This window comes from Numida meleagris, chromosome 2 (assembly GCF_002078875.1).
Source record: "Numida meleagris isolate 19003 breed g44 Domestic line chromosome 2, NumMel1.0, whole genome shotgun sequence".
NCBI lineage: Eukaryota > Metazoa > Chordata > Aves > Galliformes > Numididae > Numida > Numida meleagris.
The window spans coordinates 27225417-27245693 of NC_034410.1; the positions used below are offsets into that span (position 1 = coordinate 27225417).

A 20277-nucleotide genomic window follows, 5' to 3' on the forward strand; every position below is an offset into this window, starting at 1 on the left:
AAAAAAAAATATATGAGGGTTCAGTAGGAAATACTTTTCAAATAGCTGATTTACAAAATCCAAAGCAGATTTCAACTGGGATCCCTTTTTTTTCTTCTATTTTCATGTTTTTCTAGCTGAGAGAAACTGCTCTTAGTTTTTTCTACCTTTTCAGTTTTCATAGGGCTACTGTACAATGCAATATTTCTGTTTTTAAAAATTTGTAGTAATATATGCAAATGACTGCTAAAAATAACTAAAAATTCTGATAATTGTAAGGGCCTAAATCAATTGTGCTTACACTTAGGGGCGGTGGTGGCTGTGTGAATCCTTCAAGGAGTATCTAACACCCATTGCATACTACAAGTCTTCAATATTGTGAGATTTCAGGGGCTGCCCAGGCCAACAAGGAAGCACTGACTAGCTCACTGAAATGCTGAATGGATGCATCCACACAAAAATGTTGTATGAATGAAAGAGCATGCTTACACATGTGAGTTACCTTTACAAGGTCTGTTCCGAAAATAATACTTCCAACTTTATTATGTTGGCCCATCATGTCAGAGGTGGATGTTGGTGGTATGGCAGTAGAGATCAAACCTTCCCAGCAATATTAAATTCTATTGCCATATGACAGATGGCGGCAGACGGGCAGTATAACAAAATGGTGTCTGACATGGAAGTGCATATGAAGCAAAAGTGTGGAACTGGATTCCTCCATACAGAAAAAAAATTGCACCTCTTGACATTCAGTGATGTTTGCTGAATATTTATGGAGACCAAACAGTGGATGTAAGCACAGTGAAATAGTGGGCAGTGCATTTCAGCAATGGTGACAGAGACATGAAAGACAAGCCATATTCCGGATGGCCATGCACAGCTGTCATACCATGAAATTACAAGTGACTCAATCAGCTCATCCGCATGAATTGGCAGATTACAGTCAGGGAACTATATCCAAAGCTGAATATCGGCTTCAGTGCACTGATAAGGATGGTAGCAATGTTGGAATATTGCAAAGTTTATGCCAGGTGGGTCCCATGAATACTCACACAGGAATAGAAAGAACACTGTATGCAAGTTTGTCATGACCTATTGAACTAATAAAAAGCTAAAGGTGACAGTCACTTTGACTATATTATTACCAGTGATTATTACCATTATGAGCCAGAGTCAACACAGAAGTCCATGAAGTGGCATCATGTAAATTCTCCTTTGAAGAAAATGTTCAAGATACAGCCCTCAGCGAGTAAAGTGATGTTTACTGTCTTTAAGGATAGGAAAAAGGTGATCCTTTTGGATTTCCTGGAACCTGGACAAACCATCATCTCTGACTGCTATATTGCAAAGCTGAAGGCTCAAACTTCCAGAATCAAGCCAGAGCAGAAAACAACCTTTATCTCGCAGTGTGTTAACACCAGGGCCCATGACAGTTTGATGACCGTGGAGCACATTGCCAGTATTGACTAGACTGTCCTACCACAACCACCATATAGTCCAGTTTTGGCGCCTTCTGACTTTTATCTGTTCAGGCTGATGAAAGATGGACTGAATGGGCAACATTTTCCTAGCAGCGACACCATCATAGCAGCTGTGGGTCACTTCTGCTGGCACAGATTTTTACAAGAGTGGCATACAGGCTCTTCTCGACCTCTGGAGAAAATGTATAGCTAATGGTAGCGAATATATTGAAAAACAGTGTTTGTTGTTCTATTAAAGTGTTATTGTGCTCTATCTGTTGTAGTTTTCATGGAAATAAATAGGAGTCATTACTTTCAGAGCAACCTACGTATTATTGCTCTGTAGATTGAACAAGGTGACTTTCTTCTGAACAGGTCAAATTTAAGTAACGAAGGAATCAATATGTAAACACTTAGGAGAGAAAAATATGGTGAATGATAAATGACTATGATCAATTTAATAAAACAGATCAGGCCACAATAAACAGAAGTCCTCTCTGAAAAGAATTAAAAGAGATGTTTGTTGGGTAAAGTGACTGTAATTGTTTAGATAGATTTTAGTAAGGGATCTCATGCATACTGGAAGCTTCACAGAAGAAATGGAAAGCTAGGGATGGAGTACACTTCAGGAGGCTAACAAGTACACCCCAGGGGCCCAAGATACACATGGCAGAAAACGTACCCTTAATGTTTTGTCTAACTATTTTCTAAAAACCTCCAGCAGTGAAGACTCCAAAGTCTCTCTAGGCAAACTACTCTTATTCTAAACTGTCCTTTACAGTAACATTATTCAGATTGGTCACACTACCCATCACATCTTGCCCTATCCACAGACAACAAAGAGCTTGTTCTTTCTCTTTTAACATTATTTTACATACTTAAGACCCAACATTTATCTGCAGTTTTCTGTACTAAACAACCTCAATTGTCCATTTTTACATACAATCCTTCTAATTTTGGTAAAGAAAAAATGAATTGGGTAAAATATGAAGGAAGGTATTGCACATAGAAATATAAATTAGTACTCATTCCAGTACTGCCAACAGTCTACAGTTGTGTATTGAGGTATGCCGATTATATTACTGCTTAGCAGATCTAGCAGCTGATTATATTACCACTTAGCAGATCTAGTAGAATCCTATACAAGCTTTTATTGTTGTATAATTTGAATCAACCTTAAAAGTAATCCAAAGAAAATTAACAACCACAGTTATGTAGGGATGGGTTTTTCCATAAAAATAAAAGCACACCTATTTAAGCATCTTGTAACCTTCCCCAAATATTTATTTCAGAGATATAATCTCCAAAAAAATGGCATTTTAAAAATAGGTATAATGAGATTAGCAGTTTTCACATATAGGTATTTATAACTACCCGCACTAAAAAGATGATCATTAGTTGTGTATAGGATTTTAAATAAAGTAGCTCACAGAGAAAAGCTACATTCTAAACTTTTTTTAATGAATAAAATAACTGAGATGTAGTAATGTAAATAAATCAAAGTTGTTATAGCAGTTGTGGAGTATATAAAAGTAATTGAAATTTGAAATAATAATTCATACTAGAAAGAGCTCTAGGCAGTTGGACATTCATGAGATTTTAGTATTATCAGCATCAACCTCATCATCTTCTATGGAAATTTTGTTTTTCATACGTCAGTTGCATTCAATTCTAAGAAGCCAAAATCTGACATGAAAATTGTTAGCCAAAAATAGAATTTTTATCTAATTATGATTGTTTTCTATAGACATCTTTCCAATTTTCCAACTGTGGAGCAATCAAATCGAATATTATCCTTACTCTGAGTCTGTTGCTTAAAAGTATAAAATACGTCAACTTTTTCTTTCTCCACTTCATTTCTTGATCTTTTAGCCATAAAGTGTTACTGCTGGTTACTGTACTCAGGAATTGATCTTGCAATTAGCTTTACTCTTGTGAATAGTCTAGTTAAGGTCCACAGCATTCATCATGCAACTGAAGATAAAGTGATCAAAATATAAGGTCCATAAAAGATATAAAATACATATTGAAAAAATTAATATTTAGAGGAAACCTAATACATACAAACTGTAGATATCTTTATGAGCTTTTACAAATTATATGACTTGTAAAGAAAAATGCAGTAAGGGCTCAAAATGACTTTGGACTGAGTCCATCCATAGATGTATTCCATACATGTCAATGAATGCATCTTACACTTCTGTGAAGTGTCTTCTAAACTTCCAATGAGGATGCCAGTTGATGAGTTCATACTCCTCCATTGATATTATAATAGATCAGTGTCTCCTACATTTCCTTTGACTCTGAACCATTATGATGTCAATGGAAAAGTCTATACATATTTTTTCTAATGAGAAGGAAAGAAAAAGATAAAGTACATTTTTAACATCTTTCATATCTAAAACATAAATACTCAGCATGTTTTGACTATGTTACTAGCAAATCTAAATGACAGAAATGGATCTCAATACAAAAACACTCTTTATATTTCCAATGCATTCTTCTCAGTGGCTGGTGCTGTTTTTCACATTTATATAAATATATATATATATATATATATATTTTCCTCCTGGAAAGTGGGCTTTTTTTGGTCTTTATGGTACAAATGATGAGTGATAAACTGTGATTTGGATGACATATACTAAATAATACATGAATAATGAAGGTAAGTAAATACTTTCTCCTACACTCCAATGACGATTTCTATACTTTTTTTTTTTTTTTTTTTACAAACTTCCAAAAGTAAAGGGCGAGAAAGAATTTCACAACTGATATTTCCTCATTCAAATAAAGGGAGAGAAACACCACATCACAGCCCACATAGAGTTCTCATGCAAACTCTTTGCAAAAGTGAAGAAATTCTACTTTTGGCACAGATCAATTTTAGGTTTTTACTATATCAAAGACCAAGCTAGTCACAACTGATCCTACTTAAGAGCTGCAGGTTACCTTTGAAATAATGAAATAGCATGTGGCAAATCTAATTCTAAAACTTTTCACCTGTCTTGGCCTAAGTGAGACTTTTAATTTAATTTCACTTTAGGGTGTTTTGCTAGTTAATTAAATCCAGTGCAGTAATGCAGAATATATCTTTTGTGATTACTATTCTTCAGTTAGAGCACCTGTCTCTCAGATGCTAATAACTTCTTCAATATGCATCAGCTTCCAGCATTTCAAGATGGTGAGACAACATACATGGAGACAGAGGTATGGCTGAAACCTGAACCTTCATATAGATCTTCCTGCTTCCTACCTTAGTTAGTTTTCATGTCTTTTCATTGCAGGCTGTATCTCACTTGACTTTTACTTTCTTGATATTGATGGAGACTTTGAAAGCCAAAAACCACTCTAAGGGCAGGAAATGCAAAGTGTGGTCACTTTCTGCAACCTATTATGAAACAAAATTGCTCAGTATCCTTTGTGTAACATGAGGTTTCATTTATTGATTCAGAGTAGCATCGTCATACCAGAAAATTCCTTTCAACAACACAAAAGAGAAAAAGAGAGAGAAGAGAGTGAAAAAAAGGAGAAAGAAAAGGTAAAAGTAGCTTTACTCTTTCCTTATTTTCTATGGAAGTCTTATCTACCCCACATGGGATACAACTGCAACTGCAAATAGCCATGAATTTTTATTTATCAAGAAAACTTAATTTCCCTGTGGATAAGCTCCAAAATAGAGCCTCTAGCAGAGTCACCCTTTTTATGTGATAGAGCGTGCAGATTCCTACATTTGCTACACTGCCCTTCAATGTAGATAATACTACGTATATTTGCACATATCAAGAAAATTAGAATAAATGTATTTCATGGAACCATTTCTAGGTCCAAGTTAAAAAAAAATGCATGGAAACAACTGGTTTATAATAGTTGATAACGATATACAAAACATAAAACCACCTCATCATTTTCTTAAATGATCCATTCCAAATTGTAAATATACTTGCCTTTTAAGAAAACAGTTATTTTCTCTCTAAATTGCCTTCTTCTCTAGGTGAACTTTTTCCCACAAGATATGCTTTATAACCCCTGAAGATTACACAACCAGAGAATTATAATATTTTTGAAGACAGAAGTAATTAATGACTAAATGATACTCAGATATTTTAATTGTGTTGGTTCAGGGAATATTCAGTCTTATAATTCACTCCTTTCCCACTCAAAAAATGCATGCACTCTTTTTCCTCAATTTCTAATAATGATAACTTTTATCTTAGGAATTCTGGTTCCTGCCAAAGATTACAACATGTTTCTAATTGCACAGAGTAATTATAAATAAATGCACTGCATGGACTTTGGTTATGCATTTTACAGGACTTGAATTCAAGTTTTGTTTTGGTGCTGGTGTACATGCATGTGTCAGGACTTTTCTATACTTGAAAATACAGTTTTACACAATTAAATCACTACTTTTTGATGGGAACACAAAGAGCAACAGTCAAGAAGGCTGCTTGGGAACAAAACAACACTAATTCATATTCTGCTGTCCACAGTTTGCTGAGAAGAAAGTCAAAACAGGTGAAAACATGAGAAGTTTCTGAAAACATTTCAGAGATGGACAGAAATACTGCTTCACTGTATATTGTTTGTTGTGCTGCTAACTTTCCAGGAAAAACACAGATGAGTTCTAGACAAGGTTATATTTGGTACCTATTCCAGACAGATTATAAACAAGGATGTTCTAATTCACTTTCTAGCCAGATCAAATGGCTGTGAACCTGCCCAACTCTCAAAAAGTATGATAACACAGCACTTTTGTGTGATCTTATACTACAGGAGAACAAATTTAAAATTCTCTTTCTTGCCTCGATTTTCATTATCATGGAGTTTTATAATAATTTCTGTTGTCCAGCTTAAATTCAACTCTGCAATGAAACTGATAATCTGCCTGTTATCTGTCATAAAGGAAAAAATCAGCTTTAATGTATATCTACAACTAAAAAAATATTTTTTTTCCTTGTATTTGTTTTTAAAATCAGAAATAGGGAGTTCTACATGGCCTAGCCCAACTCACAAGTTGATTTCTACTGTTACCTTACTTCCTTATGCCGTAGGTTCATGATCTATTAAAGCATGGCAAAGCATAAATATCTAAGAGCAAGTTACCATGAAAAACGTTTTGGATTTATAAAAGAAATGTTCTGACGTGCAAAATGCAAGTCACTATAAATGTGAAAATATCTATCTTGCTTTTTAGTAATATTAAGTGAGTGATAAGATTTTATATAGAACTAAGCAAGACTTAGACATTGCTGTTGATGTAACCATGCATCAACATTTCAAAGTGCTGCATGGGATTTTAGTATTAAATCTCCTAATGGGGTAAGCAACTGCCTAACTTCCAGTGAATGACTTAGCTCTAATCAGAATGCTTATAAATATTTTGTTTAGCCTTCTGAGTTTTCTATTGTCTTTACAATCAAGCTATAAATTAATCAAGGCATTCATTGTAGTCTTACCTAATATTCAACCATTATTGACTCACGGCCTGAGGTTTTATTGATGAACAATATTTATTTGCTGAAAAGTATGGTGATGAAGCAATAGTTGTGGAACTCTCCTTCTCTTTCTACGTTCAGCAGAAGGCAAATATTTCTAGAAGAAGAAAAAACAGGGGCTTTATTCTTTCCCACATCAGAGACAAGGAAAAAAAATTATTTTGAAAGCAATTGATTTATTTTCAAAGTTGGGTATACTGACATCATTCACATAGCTTAAAAGGTATCTTCAAGAATATGACTCCTGTGCTTGTTAATACGAACTGTACACTTAATTTCCCCCACCTCCTTTACCCAGTGCACACAGAATGAGAGAACATTAATGCATTATGCATGTCTGTCAATATTTAATTATAAAATCTGTATAGATGGTAAATAGACATTTCAACTCTCTTCATATAAAACACACGTTAAAAGGAGCAGAGTTTTGAAGAGTAAGGAACTTGCAGAAAATAAGACTACTTCCGATACTGTAACAAAGGTTAAAAAAGTTACTGAGCAGCTGGCCCAAGGAATTATATCCATTCAGATGATAATGTGTGTTAGGTCAGTTGTCTTTTTCTAAGAAAAAGGCATTTGACCCTTCTGGTGAATCAAGTTTGCTAAATTGCTTCCTGTTTCAGAATTTGAAACCACAGGGTGAAAATCCTCAAGAAATCAGTTTAGGTTGAATATGGCCAAAGAGGATGCTTCAGAAGCTGCTTGTACTAAAGGAAACTTGATTTTCCACTGAGTAGGGGTTGAAAGATCAAAGATCATGAAACATAGACAAAATAACAGTACAGGCAACGACTCTTCTGCTTTAAAAGTCACAAATCCCATAGGAATGAAAAGGTGTCTGGATTCACCTTCTGTATCATAGCAAGAAAGATATTCAAGTAGAATATGTTTCTCTTATAACAAAAATCACTAGGAAGCATCAAAAGAAATAACAAGCAGAAAGCAATCAGCCATTCTAGCCTGCTGCTAATTCTGTAAGAAAAAAAAATTGCAATAGAAATTAAAAATCTGTAAATGCATAAGTGGTAAACTTTCAAAATAAAGGGAGGAGGAAAAAAACAACAACAGAGCAGGCCTTTTTGAAACTGAAGTTTCTTATACTGCATATATTCTTGGGTTTCACTTTTTGTCTGTTTTGAAGTTCTGAATGGGAACCATCAGCTGATAGCAATTAAAACACACGGAAATTTCACAGAAACAGAGCTGAAGTATGGTTCAAAGTCAGATGGTAAACAGATTAAATGTCTGCTTTCTAGACCTGCCATTTCACTGCTGCTAGAAAGGTCCCTCTGACCACATCCCCCAGTACTGTATAGGTATCCCATTGCCAAAGACTGTCCAGCTCCACAAAAATGTTGACATTACAAAACAGTGAAGACAGACATAGAAAGTACTTAGATATTCAAGTGTTTAATTTTAAATTTTACTTAGGCCTTATTTAAATGTTTAGCTGTACTGTTAGACATTAGAAGTAGCTGTAGTTGTACATATCACATTATATAAGTACCCAATTGTCCTTTACGCATTCACTTTTAAATTAATTTTCTTGTCTTAGTAGTGAGGCAAGTTCCAAGACTGTTCTCAGTCACTGAGGACAAGTACTTAAAGGAATAAATAAGAACTAAAAAGATTTCTTTTTCTTTTATTCCTCATCTACTAAGACAATGTAACTTAGATTTTTTTTCTCCAAGTTTTGCTGATGTTATGAGATTAAAAGCTCATTTTCTACGTGTTTTATGGCAATATGAACACAAAGTCCAACATTTGATTTTCAGCTATTAGCAACAAGTTTATAACAATTTTTGAAGTGTCTATTGTGTCTGCACTGGGAGAATAAATTATAAAATGCTATCACAGACAAAGGCAATCACTGTTATTTCCATGAATTTTCTGGGCCCATCATATTGTTGTTCTGCATGAGTAGGATTTACAAATGTGCGTGGCATTTTTACAATGAAAACAACTTACTTATAATGGGTACTGTTTTGTAACGTAATTAACTTTTCTGTTAATACCACAGTTCAGCTAGAAAATTTGTGTCTGAAATTCTCACATTTAGGTGTATATATTATTCAACACAGGAAGAGAAATCTCTGGAAGATATATATCTCTTTCCAAAAAAAAAATCTACTTTTCCCCATGTTTCAGGAAACAATAATAAATTCTTGCTTCAAATTCTCTACAAACAATCTAAGAGAGATTCTGCTTTTAGGAACAGTTTCCTCAACTAGCTTATATATTATATTTAATGAACACCAGGGTCAGATTCACTGACATAGGAAGTGGAACTGAAAATGTGAAAATGGTGCTTATGATGCTAAGACACGCACAGATTTCCGTGTAGCCAGGGAACCTGCATTCTCACACATACTTATGCTGTTTTTTTTTTGACTACTATCAAGTAGTCCACTCTAGCAGATATTACAGTCAACTGTGCCATCCAAGGGCATGTTCTTACCCTCTTTCAGGGTAGGAGATATATGTGTGTAGACTTCTATTGTCAAAAATATTATCACAATTGATAAAATTTCTGAACTAAATTCGAGAATACAACAGCTTACTAGGCTAGCCTATGACCTGTGCACACCAAAGAACATGTAAGCCACATCTGTGGAGACTGGAAATTTCATTGTTTAGGAGATCAGAACATACAGTGGAAAGTGTTTGATCTCCAGACTGAGCAAGTGATCTTCCTTGCACTTCTTTCAAAGCAACAAACCTAACTCATCCCCAAGTAAAAATATGTTTATCTTTCCAGTAGCTTCAGGAAACATTTAGCTCCATGTGTTCAGGATACTTAAGATTCAGCCATCTTAAATACATAATCTGAAGGTTGGTAAATCTTTCTTCTTTCTGACAAACTAAGTTGCATCTTAGGATGGCTTTTGCTCTCATAGGATGTCAATTCTCAACCTAAATTGAAAAAAAACCTATATTTAAAGTCTGAAGTGTATGAATGCTGAAGCTCTCTGTAAGTTTCTTTTTGTGTAGCACTTCGCACATCAAATGTACCTGATTCAAAGAAAAGGAGAGTCAGGAATGTAAAGTCCAACTATGTCCTTCTCAGTTATAGTTATCACCAAAAAAGGGAAGTAAAAATAGGAATTTGTCTAATAGTTCTACTGATGTGGAAAACAGAAAGGAAACCAGTTAATGTGACTGTTATAAATACAGTAAAGCCCTGCCAATGAAATGAATAGGTACATTCTTAGTAAGTAAAAACGTATAGTATACTTGTTGAATTGGAAAAGAGCATTTAGACATTGTGCAAAGCTGTTTTAGAAATGTAAGTATATAACAATTAGTTACAAATGCTCTAACATAAAGAAGTTTTAACATTGTAGAGCTTACTCAAAAATTCTGAAAACAGTTATCATTAAAGACCATAAGCTTTCAGAACTGTTTAATTCAACAAGAAATGACAACAGCAGAAGTTCCCCACGTCTTAACCAAAGGTATATGCTAGGCATGTCCCTCAGTACAACATCTAAATGTTTCTTGAACACCTCCCGGGACAGTGACTCAACCACGTCCCCGGGCAGCCTGTTCCAGCACTTGACCACTCTTTCAAAGAAATTATTCCAAATATCCAACCTGAACATCCTCTGGCACAACTTGAGGCCATTCCCTCTAGTCCTATTGCTAGCTATGCGGGAGAAGAGGCTGACTCCCACCTCGCTACAGTCTCCTTTCAGGTAGTTGTACAGAGCTATAAGGTCTTCCCCAAGCCTCCTCCAGACTAAATAATTCCAGTTCCCTCAGCTGCTCCTCATAAGACTTGTGCTCCAGACCCCTTACCAGATTTGTTGCCCTTCTCTGGACATACTTCAGGGTCTCAATGTTTTTCTTGTAGTGAGGAGCCCAAAATTCAACACAGTACTGAAGTTGCGGCCTCACCAAAGTTGAGTACAGAGGACCACCACCTTCCTTCTCCTGCTGGCTATACTATTTCTGATTCAAGCCAGGATGCCATTGGCCTTCTTGGCTACTTCAGCACAGTGCTGGCTCATGTTCAGCCAAGTGTCAACCAGCAGTCCCAGGTTCATTTCTTCCATGCAGCCTACCAGCCACAGATGTAAAGAAAGCATTAAGAACCCCAGCCTTTTCCTTATCTTCATCAGTCACATTCCCCGCCACATCCAATAAAGGATGGAGAATCTCCTTAGGCCTCCTCTTACTCTTAACATATTTGTAAAAAATTTTTTGTTCTCTTTTACTACAGTGGCCAAAATCATTTAAGTGGATAGTATAAAACGTTGTAGAATTTAGGAATCTGAGAGGTTTGGTTATACTGCAAAGTAAACTAAAAAAGATGAGGTATTGCATATTAATTTTGTTTAGAGTTAGAATATTTGGATTATTTTGTCAGTGTCATCATACAATTATTGTCCACTAATAATTCCATATTCTTCTCTGTGAAGCTGAATGTGATCTTCTCTTACAATCTCTAATGTCTTCCCTGTCTTACATAGCAAGTTGCACAGTTAGGTCTCTAGGTACATATACTAAAGTGTAATAAACACACACACACAGATGTTTCTTTTTCTAGTGAATGCTATAAAAACTAAAGTCATTTGGGGAGAAAAAAACAACCTGCCAGCAGTCCAGTTTAATCAATGATCTTTTCCTGAACTGCTGAATGAAATTAAACCAGATGAATTTAGATGAGTTGGCTAGCATGAAAAATGTAGATTGCTGTTGACAGGTAAGTCTTTGTTGTAAATATGAGTCAACTATATTAAGTTTGCCTCAGTCAAATTGGCTGCCATTTGTATACGTGATATCCACAAACAAGGTATTAAGTGAGAATTTTAGAAGTAGACAAATAATTAAGTTATAAAAAATATGCAATGGAATAAGGGTTTCCTTTGTTACCTAGAGAGTATCTGCTTTATGGATTGGCAGACCAGTCTGTGGAAATGAAGTTTCCTGTTTGTCACTTTTTAGAATCCTTAAATACATATTTTGAAAATGATAGAAAGCAATATGACAATATGGTGGGTTTTAAGCCATTAGAACAAAAAAAAACCCCAAACAGCCAACATTTAAAGTGAAAGGAAAAAAAAAAGAAAACAACAAAATGCTCATTTATCTAAGTCAGGAAAAGGAACAAACAGATCAAAAGTACACCATGTTCTAAATTAAGATAGAGATGAGTGAAAATGCCTTTTTCTTTCTGCTAAATGTGTTGAAGAAAAAGTTTGGGAAAGAACGGTGATCATATTTGGAAATTGAAAATTCAATAATAGATATTAGATTAGAATCAGTGAGACATTTTAAGTACCATGATGTCTAAAGTGTTGACAAAAAAAGACACAAAGTCTAGTACAGACTAATTTGCTACTCATAAAGCAAGGTGATCTGTTAAGCCCACTTTGTTGCAGTGCCAGAAGATGCATTAGTAAACACCACATGGTTGAGCCTATCTATCTCTATTATTGAGATAGTGACAGCGGCAATCACTACTGCTCTCATGGCATCTGTGTCTGTCCTCTACCCAAATCCATGATGCATCCAGTTGAACTTCTAATTGTTCACTGAGACAAAAGCTGCTTTTATGATTTGCTGTAAAACAAAACAAAACAACAAAAGAGAAACCCCAAACCACACAAACACACACACAAAAAAAAACCCAAAACAAAACAAAATGATCCCACCTCACCCCTTCCAATCCCACCCAGAAGTTAACTAGCAAGAATATCTCAAGAAATAAATAATGAGTTGTGTACTCTCTACCTAAGTACTCCCATTTATCATCCTGACCTGACAGAAAGTTAGGCCAAAACCAAAGATCTTTGTTTCTAAAGGACCGTTCCTGTCCTTCCCAGATTATTGACTGTAATTTGGTCATGCTCACTTCTCCTCACTGCCTCAAACACCAGGCCAAATACATCAGAGAGAAACTTGTTCACACAAAGAAGCCATGCAATGCTTCCAATTTGTATGAGAAAGCCATCATGAGCTGCACTTAGCTGCCTAATTTGTAGTGAGCTAAAATGCTCATGTTGGTCAAATTGTAATTTCTATCTAGAAAAGAAATCAAAAATATACAGAAAAGAATTAAATCCCACAGATTCTCAACCTATTAACTGGCAGAAGTCCATCAGTTACCTCAGAGCACTGCTCCTTTTTAGTCTTTGCCTTCTTTTCGTGGAACAAGTGGTGTACAAAAAGGCAAGACAACATCTGAACTGCACTACAGGGCTTAGCTTAGCCCTCTTCCAGGGATCAAAGAAAACTCCTAAAATTCAGAGCAGAAACAATACTGAGTCACATAATAAACAAGCTAATCAACACAATTCTTAAAAATTTGCTTGAGGAAAAAAAATAATCCGCAGCTGATTCTGAAACAAAAGAGATGAAATAAGTAACAGATAATTCTCAGGATGACTGTTCCTACCCAGCAGTGCAAAGACTCTTTTGGTTTCTTGTGTGGGGGGACTATTGAGAGGGCATGGGGAGCTGGGTGGGGGTGGAGCCAGGACAGCTAACTTGGATTGGCCTTGGGGATATCCATACTTTGTGACATCATGTGGAAGGCCATAAAGCTGTGGAATGTTAGCTGAAGGAGGTGGTTGCTGCTCAGGAATTAGCTAGGTATTACTGGGTGTCAGCTGGCAGGTGGTGAGAATATATGTATACACATACATACACACAGAGATACATACCTATGTATTTGTATAAATTGTTTTTTTTTTCTTTTCTCTCTTCATTTTCTGTTTCAGTAAATAGCTTTTATCTCAACCCACATGTTCTATTCCTTTCCCCTCCCCACAGTTCTCCCCTCCATCCACTGTGTGGGGAAGTGAGCAAATGGCTGCCTGCTTGTTTAAACCCACAACACTGTAGTACTATCATTTTAAAGTAGCATGAAATTTAAGAAATTTCAAACACATAATTAAAGCCTACCTGAGAATCAATAGAATCAGAGAATCACAGAAACAATATACTAAACAAAGTCACTGAAGTGCACTTATTCCGGAGAGAAATTCTTAGCTTGAGCAGTGAAGACTACAACACCTGGAATTAATTTGCAGTGATTAAATATCTGTGTTACACAAAAGTGAAATCCAATTCCATGAACTTTTACAAAAAATTTCAAAAAGACTCAGATTTATTCTTGGAAAGACAAGGAAGCAGAGTGCTCAAAGACTGACAGACTGAAAGTGATGAAATCACCAAAGGTAATCTCCAAGTTTTATTGCCAGATGTTTTTGAATTAAAGGGTTCCAGACAGTAAACCAGACAAGCAGCTATTGAAGTAAGGACAAGAAGAATGGAATAGCTTGTTCCTACCCTTACAAAATCTAAGCCTCAATTTTCTCTCTGATCTTCGCATTCTTGTTTTGGTGAGATGCTTAATTTTTAATGATATGAGCTTCCAAACAACACAGAAATCCTTCCCAAAGTCTCTTCTGCATCTTCTGATGGGTTTCTCTTCAAGTTTTCTTACTATTTAGTTCTGAGTCAGCTTCCAGAAGATTAAAGCCTTCCTTATACTCTGACATTTCTGGACATTCCCTGCATTTCTGATTGATCCAGCAGGAATTCCAGTTCATCAGGTTGGGATAAGTCACCATCAGAGAGCTAGTAAATGGAAAAGCGAGGTTGATAACATAGCATCTAGGTAAGAACATTACATTAGCTTAATGATTAACTCCTTTTCCTTTTCCTTCATTTTCCTTCGATTGATGCTAGACGAATGTAACCTGTCTCTCCTACCTACATCTAATAGCACCATTTGATCTGCTTAACAGAACCTAGTTCATCTGTTCAACATGTATCCTATTCATCCTTTGTACCTGACCCACAGAGATTAAAGTTAGGATAAAAAAAGTGTTAGTTTGTTTCCACCCCCCTTCAGTTGAAATGTGAGGAAATTTATGTCCAAACAAAGCCCTCAAGGGTTTCTTTAAAACTGTATAATTAGAGATAAAATTAAACTTAGTAACAATTCAGCAAACCATAAATCCCTGGACTTTAAAATCCTTCTGAAGAAGTTGATAGAGGAGTATCTTTTGATGATGATGTTCACTAGATTCACTGTCTTGGATGGATCTAACTTCCCCATGGATGACAACTACTCTCTCATTCATATAAGTAAGCAAGCAAATAAAAATAGCTAATTGAGCTATTTCCTCTACTGAAGAGGAAGAAAGAATTACTGCTATTTTTATCTGTAGTAGCTGAGTACCTTCTGATTACTTAGAAAAATTTGGGTCATGAAATTTATCTGAAAGGAGGAACCACATTACAGCAGAATACCTGCAAATATTTTGAACTTTAAGTGTGAAGTTAGACCCACTGTTATCAATGAAAGCATTAATGCACTTAAATATTCTTTTAAAATCATCTACCAATCTACCATTTCCATAGCTAGAAACCACCTAATACTAATTTTAACAAGCTGAAGAAATATGTAATGTATTATCTGAAGTATTGAAAAGAGAAAACAACCTGAACAAAAGGGAGTTTTCTGAAATAGCAGCAGAATTTTCCGCTCAGTGCAGACAAATGATAAGGATGTTGTCATGTCAGGACTTTTTCCAGAGTTCAAGAATTCATTGGAAATATCATCTATAATGTCTGTTTATTTAGAGGCTCACAAGTGAAGCTTACACTTGTTAAGATTCGCAGTCAACTCTTGCCCTTAGACTGCTGCTGGTCTTTGCAGTATAATTGAATAACTCTACCTTTTTGCTACTCCATGAGGTCACTCATTTCTCCTAGATGTTCAGCAACTGCTAGGGTGAAAGCTTTGAGCAATAGAATGGGTAAGAGGAACATTAACACAGGATTGTGAAACTGCCATTTGTCAGTTTCTTCAAAATTCAGTTATTCTCCTATGAACTTCTGTTTGAAAGTATTTTAGTTTCTTCAAGACACAAACAATGTTTTGGTCTGATGTTGCTTTTTGAAACCTAACCTGGAGTATTTTGTTTTTATTCCACCATGAGAATGAGGAAAGAATTCAAATGGATCAAAAGAATATCTACATAATTTATATTTTCATAAGACAGGACATTATTTTTCAAGACATAATAGTTATACCTTACAAAATCACAAAAGCTTTATTTGCCTAGTATAATTTGGAGACTAGTGATAACAGGCTAGCCTGGTGCAAGACCCTCACTGCAATGCCATATTCTGTTTCCTTTATTATCATATTATCATTGTTTGTATGCACACCCATTAACCTGATGTAACACAGTCAAAGATTACACTTTGAGGGGACATTTCATGACTGGTGAGCTGAAATGGGTAGACATACCATTTGATCAAGAAGTGGAAGCAGATAAAGCTTTCTTGAAATATCTTGAAGAAACCTCATAACTGCAGGCCCAATTTCTTAAGTGGAATTTTAATCACATTGGTATTTGCTGGAATGGGAACATGTCTGAACATAGGGAAACCAGAAGATTTATGTAGTACATCAAGGACTGTTTTTTGAATGTTGTGGAGATGCATGGATAGTAAACCTACTTGACATAGCTGCTACTCACATATAAGAAAGAAATGAGAACTGTGGTGGTCAAGGGTAACCTTGGTAAAAACTGAGAATCAGACAGTAGATTTTAAGGCAAGAGGAAGAGAGGCAAGAGGAAGTCAAGTAAAAGAAAAATGATCAAAACAAAAGCTATTCTCCTGAAGGCTATGTTCAGGTAACTGGTAGTCAAAATCCCATGGGAAGTTATCTTGAAGGACTAATGGCCCATAAGAGTTAGCTGACAATGGCAGTCACCTCAAAGTACAAAAATCTTTCATACCAATGTGTGAAAGGTGAAGCATAGAAAGCCAGCTTGGCTGAATGGAGAACCCATGGAGCAAGGAAGAAGCAAGGTACATAGTTTGCAGGTAGGGAATTTACAATTAGACACTAGGAAGAAATCTCCCCAGTGAAGGCAATCAAACAAAGCAGAGGCATAGCAGAGTCCCCATCCTTGAAAATATTCAAAACACAACTCGTTGAAGTATAAATCTAAATTCAGATATGGGCTTTTGTGGGTCTTCAAGAATCACAGTATTTTATGATACCAGAATATTTCATTAAAACTCCATTAAAGTGATCTACATTAATAATAAAAAATGAAAATGAAAGATGCTTATGAAAGCTTTACAGTAAGCAATTTTTTGAGAAGATCAAAAGTCCTAAAAATGTTAATGATGAAATCTATTGAATAAATTTAAAAGAATTCAAGACAAGAAAAGATTGAACTACAGTCCTACTTCCTTTTCAAAAGTTGTATATATTTCTCATGCTGCAGTCTAATTCTCATGGTGAAACTAGACAAAATACTGTCAAAAACTGAGGACAGGATTCTTTAACAACTCAATTACTGATAGCTTTCACCCTAACAATTTCTGTGCATCTAGGATAAAAGAAGATATTTGGAACTCTCTTATGATGGTACAAAGGAATTTGAGATTTGGATGCCAGCTCACTTGGGTGCCTTTGAAAATGTGACTGTTTATACAAGGTTACCCCCTCCTCCCTTTTATTTTTTTTATTTTTTTTCCCCTAAGTACAAAGGGCATTTCACAATGGGGAAAAAGTATCCCACATTATGTAGTCAAACTGTTGCAAGTGACTGCTTCATCTGTCATTTGCTCTATCAGTTGGCATGCCTGCAGATAAAAGAAGTCGTAGTGCCATGAGATGAGTAAGAAATTGGGTCCAATATAGTATGCTAGCAGACTGATTTTCTCTCTCACACGCCTTCGTATTGAGTGGGATGTGACTGCCAAACCCAATCCAGAAGAAACAGTGGATTTAAATATTAGAAGAGATGAGAGTTGGGGGGTGGGGGAGTACAACAATATTATTAAAGTTGCCTGCAGTTCTAACTATAATTCAAAATGTGAATAAGCAGCTCAAGGAATTTTGGTATTTTACTTCCCCAGCCCCCCCACCATCCCCTTTTTTTCATTTCATTATTATTTTTTTAAGATGAAAGATTTTCGTCCTTATTTATGAAGGCAATATCAAAACAGTAAAGATTATTTTAAAGGAAGGAAAAATTGGATTTAAAGATGAGTCACATAGTTCTGTTCATTGAAACTGTGCCTCTTAATTAGGTGTTACATTTACAACTGCTACATTTATAGAAGTTTTCAGTTTAGAAATACACATTTATATCTCTATGTATTTATACTTCTAGAAAAATTACTCTTTTGTTGAATGTCGTCAGCTGAAAAAAGGACCAGGTTCAGTAATCTGCAAATTTCTTGCAAAATGTTGACAAACAAGTACTCACAAACCTGAAGAAACTAAGCTTCTCATGAGCAATACTTCCCCATTTCACATACTGGGGCTTCTTTTATTACATTAAAACATTGAAAGGACAATGGTATCAAATACACTTAAGAAAACTTTGATTTTCCCTATTAAATTAACTATTTAAGAACATCATTATATTTTCTAGGGCATTTTAACATCAGTTGAGCCATTGCAGCTTAAATGTCCTGGCCACTTTGCTCCCTTCGTGCACCTCTTGTTTGACCCATCTGGAGGCAAGGGAGGCCCTGTGAGCTGAGGCTGGAGCCTGGTACAAAGACCTGCTTAGCTTAGCGCGTATTAGCAACCTCCTCATCCCTCCGGTGTCCATTAGAATACTTCCATGAAACCCATCAGTTCACCCTGAGGCATTTATTCCCTGTAATAATGGCACCATATTTACTAATTCCTTCCCAAGCACACACTCTAGGCTTGCTCCAAACTATATTTATAGTACAGCTTTGAAAGGACGGGGTACCCTCCACCAGTATATCAGGCCTTGCAAGGGAGACTTCTGCTAGAAGCATGAGGATGAGCACAGAGGTCCCTTCAGGCAGAAAGGGTTTGAAGCCATGTCTCACCATGCATGTGCCCTTAGCTCTATCCTACTTGATTAAAGGGTTGACTGGCACCTTGTCCTTAAAGTTTTATTTACAAAAAATAAATAATCTGGTCTTTGTCTACCCCCCCACCTCCCTATTCCTCTAGCTGAATTCTTTCTCCAAATTTGCAAATTTTCAGTCTTCAGAAAACAGACCACATGCCAAATGGCACACACACACTAAACCTTCACTCTGGTCTGTTTAAAAGGCTCATCCCATTTGTATTCACCAAGAGTAGCACACGTCCTCTCATGGGGCTGGGGCACTGCCACTCCGGAGCTAGTCTTTCAGCTGGTAATAAATAACTCTGCTGACTCGGAGGCAACTACTCCTATTCACCTCAGCTAGAGAACTATCCCCAGTGCCAAAATGTCAATCTGATGATCTATTTCCCTAAAATTCCTTCTGGGCATTGATTCTTTTCCCCTTCCTCCTTGATGCTGCTGCATGAAGCTGTTAGGCTACATTAAATGTTGTTGCAGGCTGATTTTAACAAAGAGCATACTGATCCTTTATATCAGCTTCTGTGGGTAAAGTAAACAGTGATCATTCAGCATGAGAAGATGGTGCATAAATGATGGATAATAAATACATCTGACTGGTCACTTTTTTTTTTATAACCCAGTGTCAGTGCTAAGATTATTTTGTTAGAATAAACTTAATTTAGAGAGATCTCCAACTACATTTTATCTGCTAAAATTCTGCAGGTATTTGATTATGTCAATATTTGACACTGTAATATAAAAGTTACACATCGTTTTAAAAATTATATATCAATCACAGATATCTCACATCTTATTTCAGCTGAACTTTACTATCCATTAGAGTGATTAATTTGGTGTGCATGTATGGGACAGAACTGATGTCCATCTTTTTACCAAAAAGCCGGAGGTGGAGCTTGACCTCTTTAGGCAAGTCTTCTGATGAGGTCACTTATCTTGACATGGGGTAATTCCTATGCACATATTAGGTTAAATCTTAGCAATGCCTATATGTTCTTTTTTAGTTTATGTTTTTTGCTCCCCTCCCCTTCCCTTGCCACAAGATTAACAGATTTTTTTTTCTCCTGCCTCACCATATACCAGTAAGATTCGGAGTGTTCTGCTTCAAAAACAAAGACATGTATTTTAGCGCCTATTTTGTAAGGTAATTAAAGTGTTCAACTCTTCACCGCTTCTAGCAGATCCCTTAAACTGATTTAGACTAACCAGTGAAGCTAACAAGAACAAAAGGAGCTTAAAGTGGATGTGCATAGCTGCATATCAGTTATATCAGTTACAAAATTTTGATTTCCATGACTTTTTTTTCTGTTTGTGGTTATTATTTCATTATGAAAGCTGCAATTATTCTCTGAGATTACCTTTCAGAGTTATTCCCTCTTCATAACTCCACAAAGCAATGACACAATGCACTTGTGAGATAACAAATTTTGCATGTTAAAGGTTTAACCTTGGTGTCCTTAGTCA

General features: G+C 35.9%; 1 long non-coding RNA gene across 1 annotated transcript; it reads right to left on the bottom strand.

The window, feature by feature from the left end:
* Positions 4693-13436, bottom strand: LOC110394767. The gene is made up of 4 exons (XR_002435867.1): positions 13335-13436; positions 13046-13175; positions 6896-7031; positions 4693-4916 (listed from the first exon to the last, which is right to left on the bottom strand). It is a non-coding gene; the product is annotated as an uncharacterized LOC110394767 (long non-coding RNA).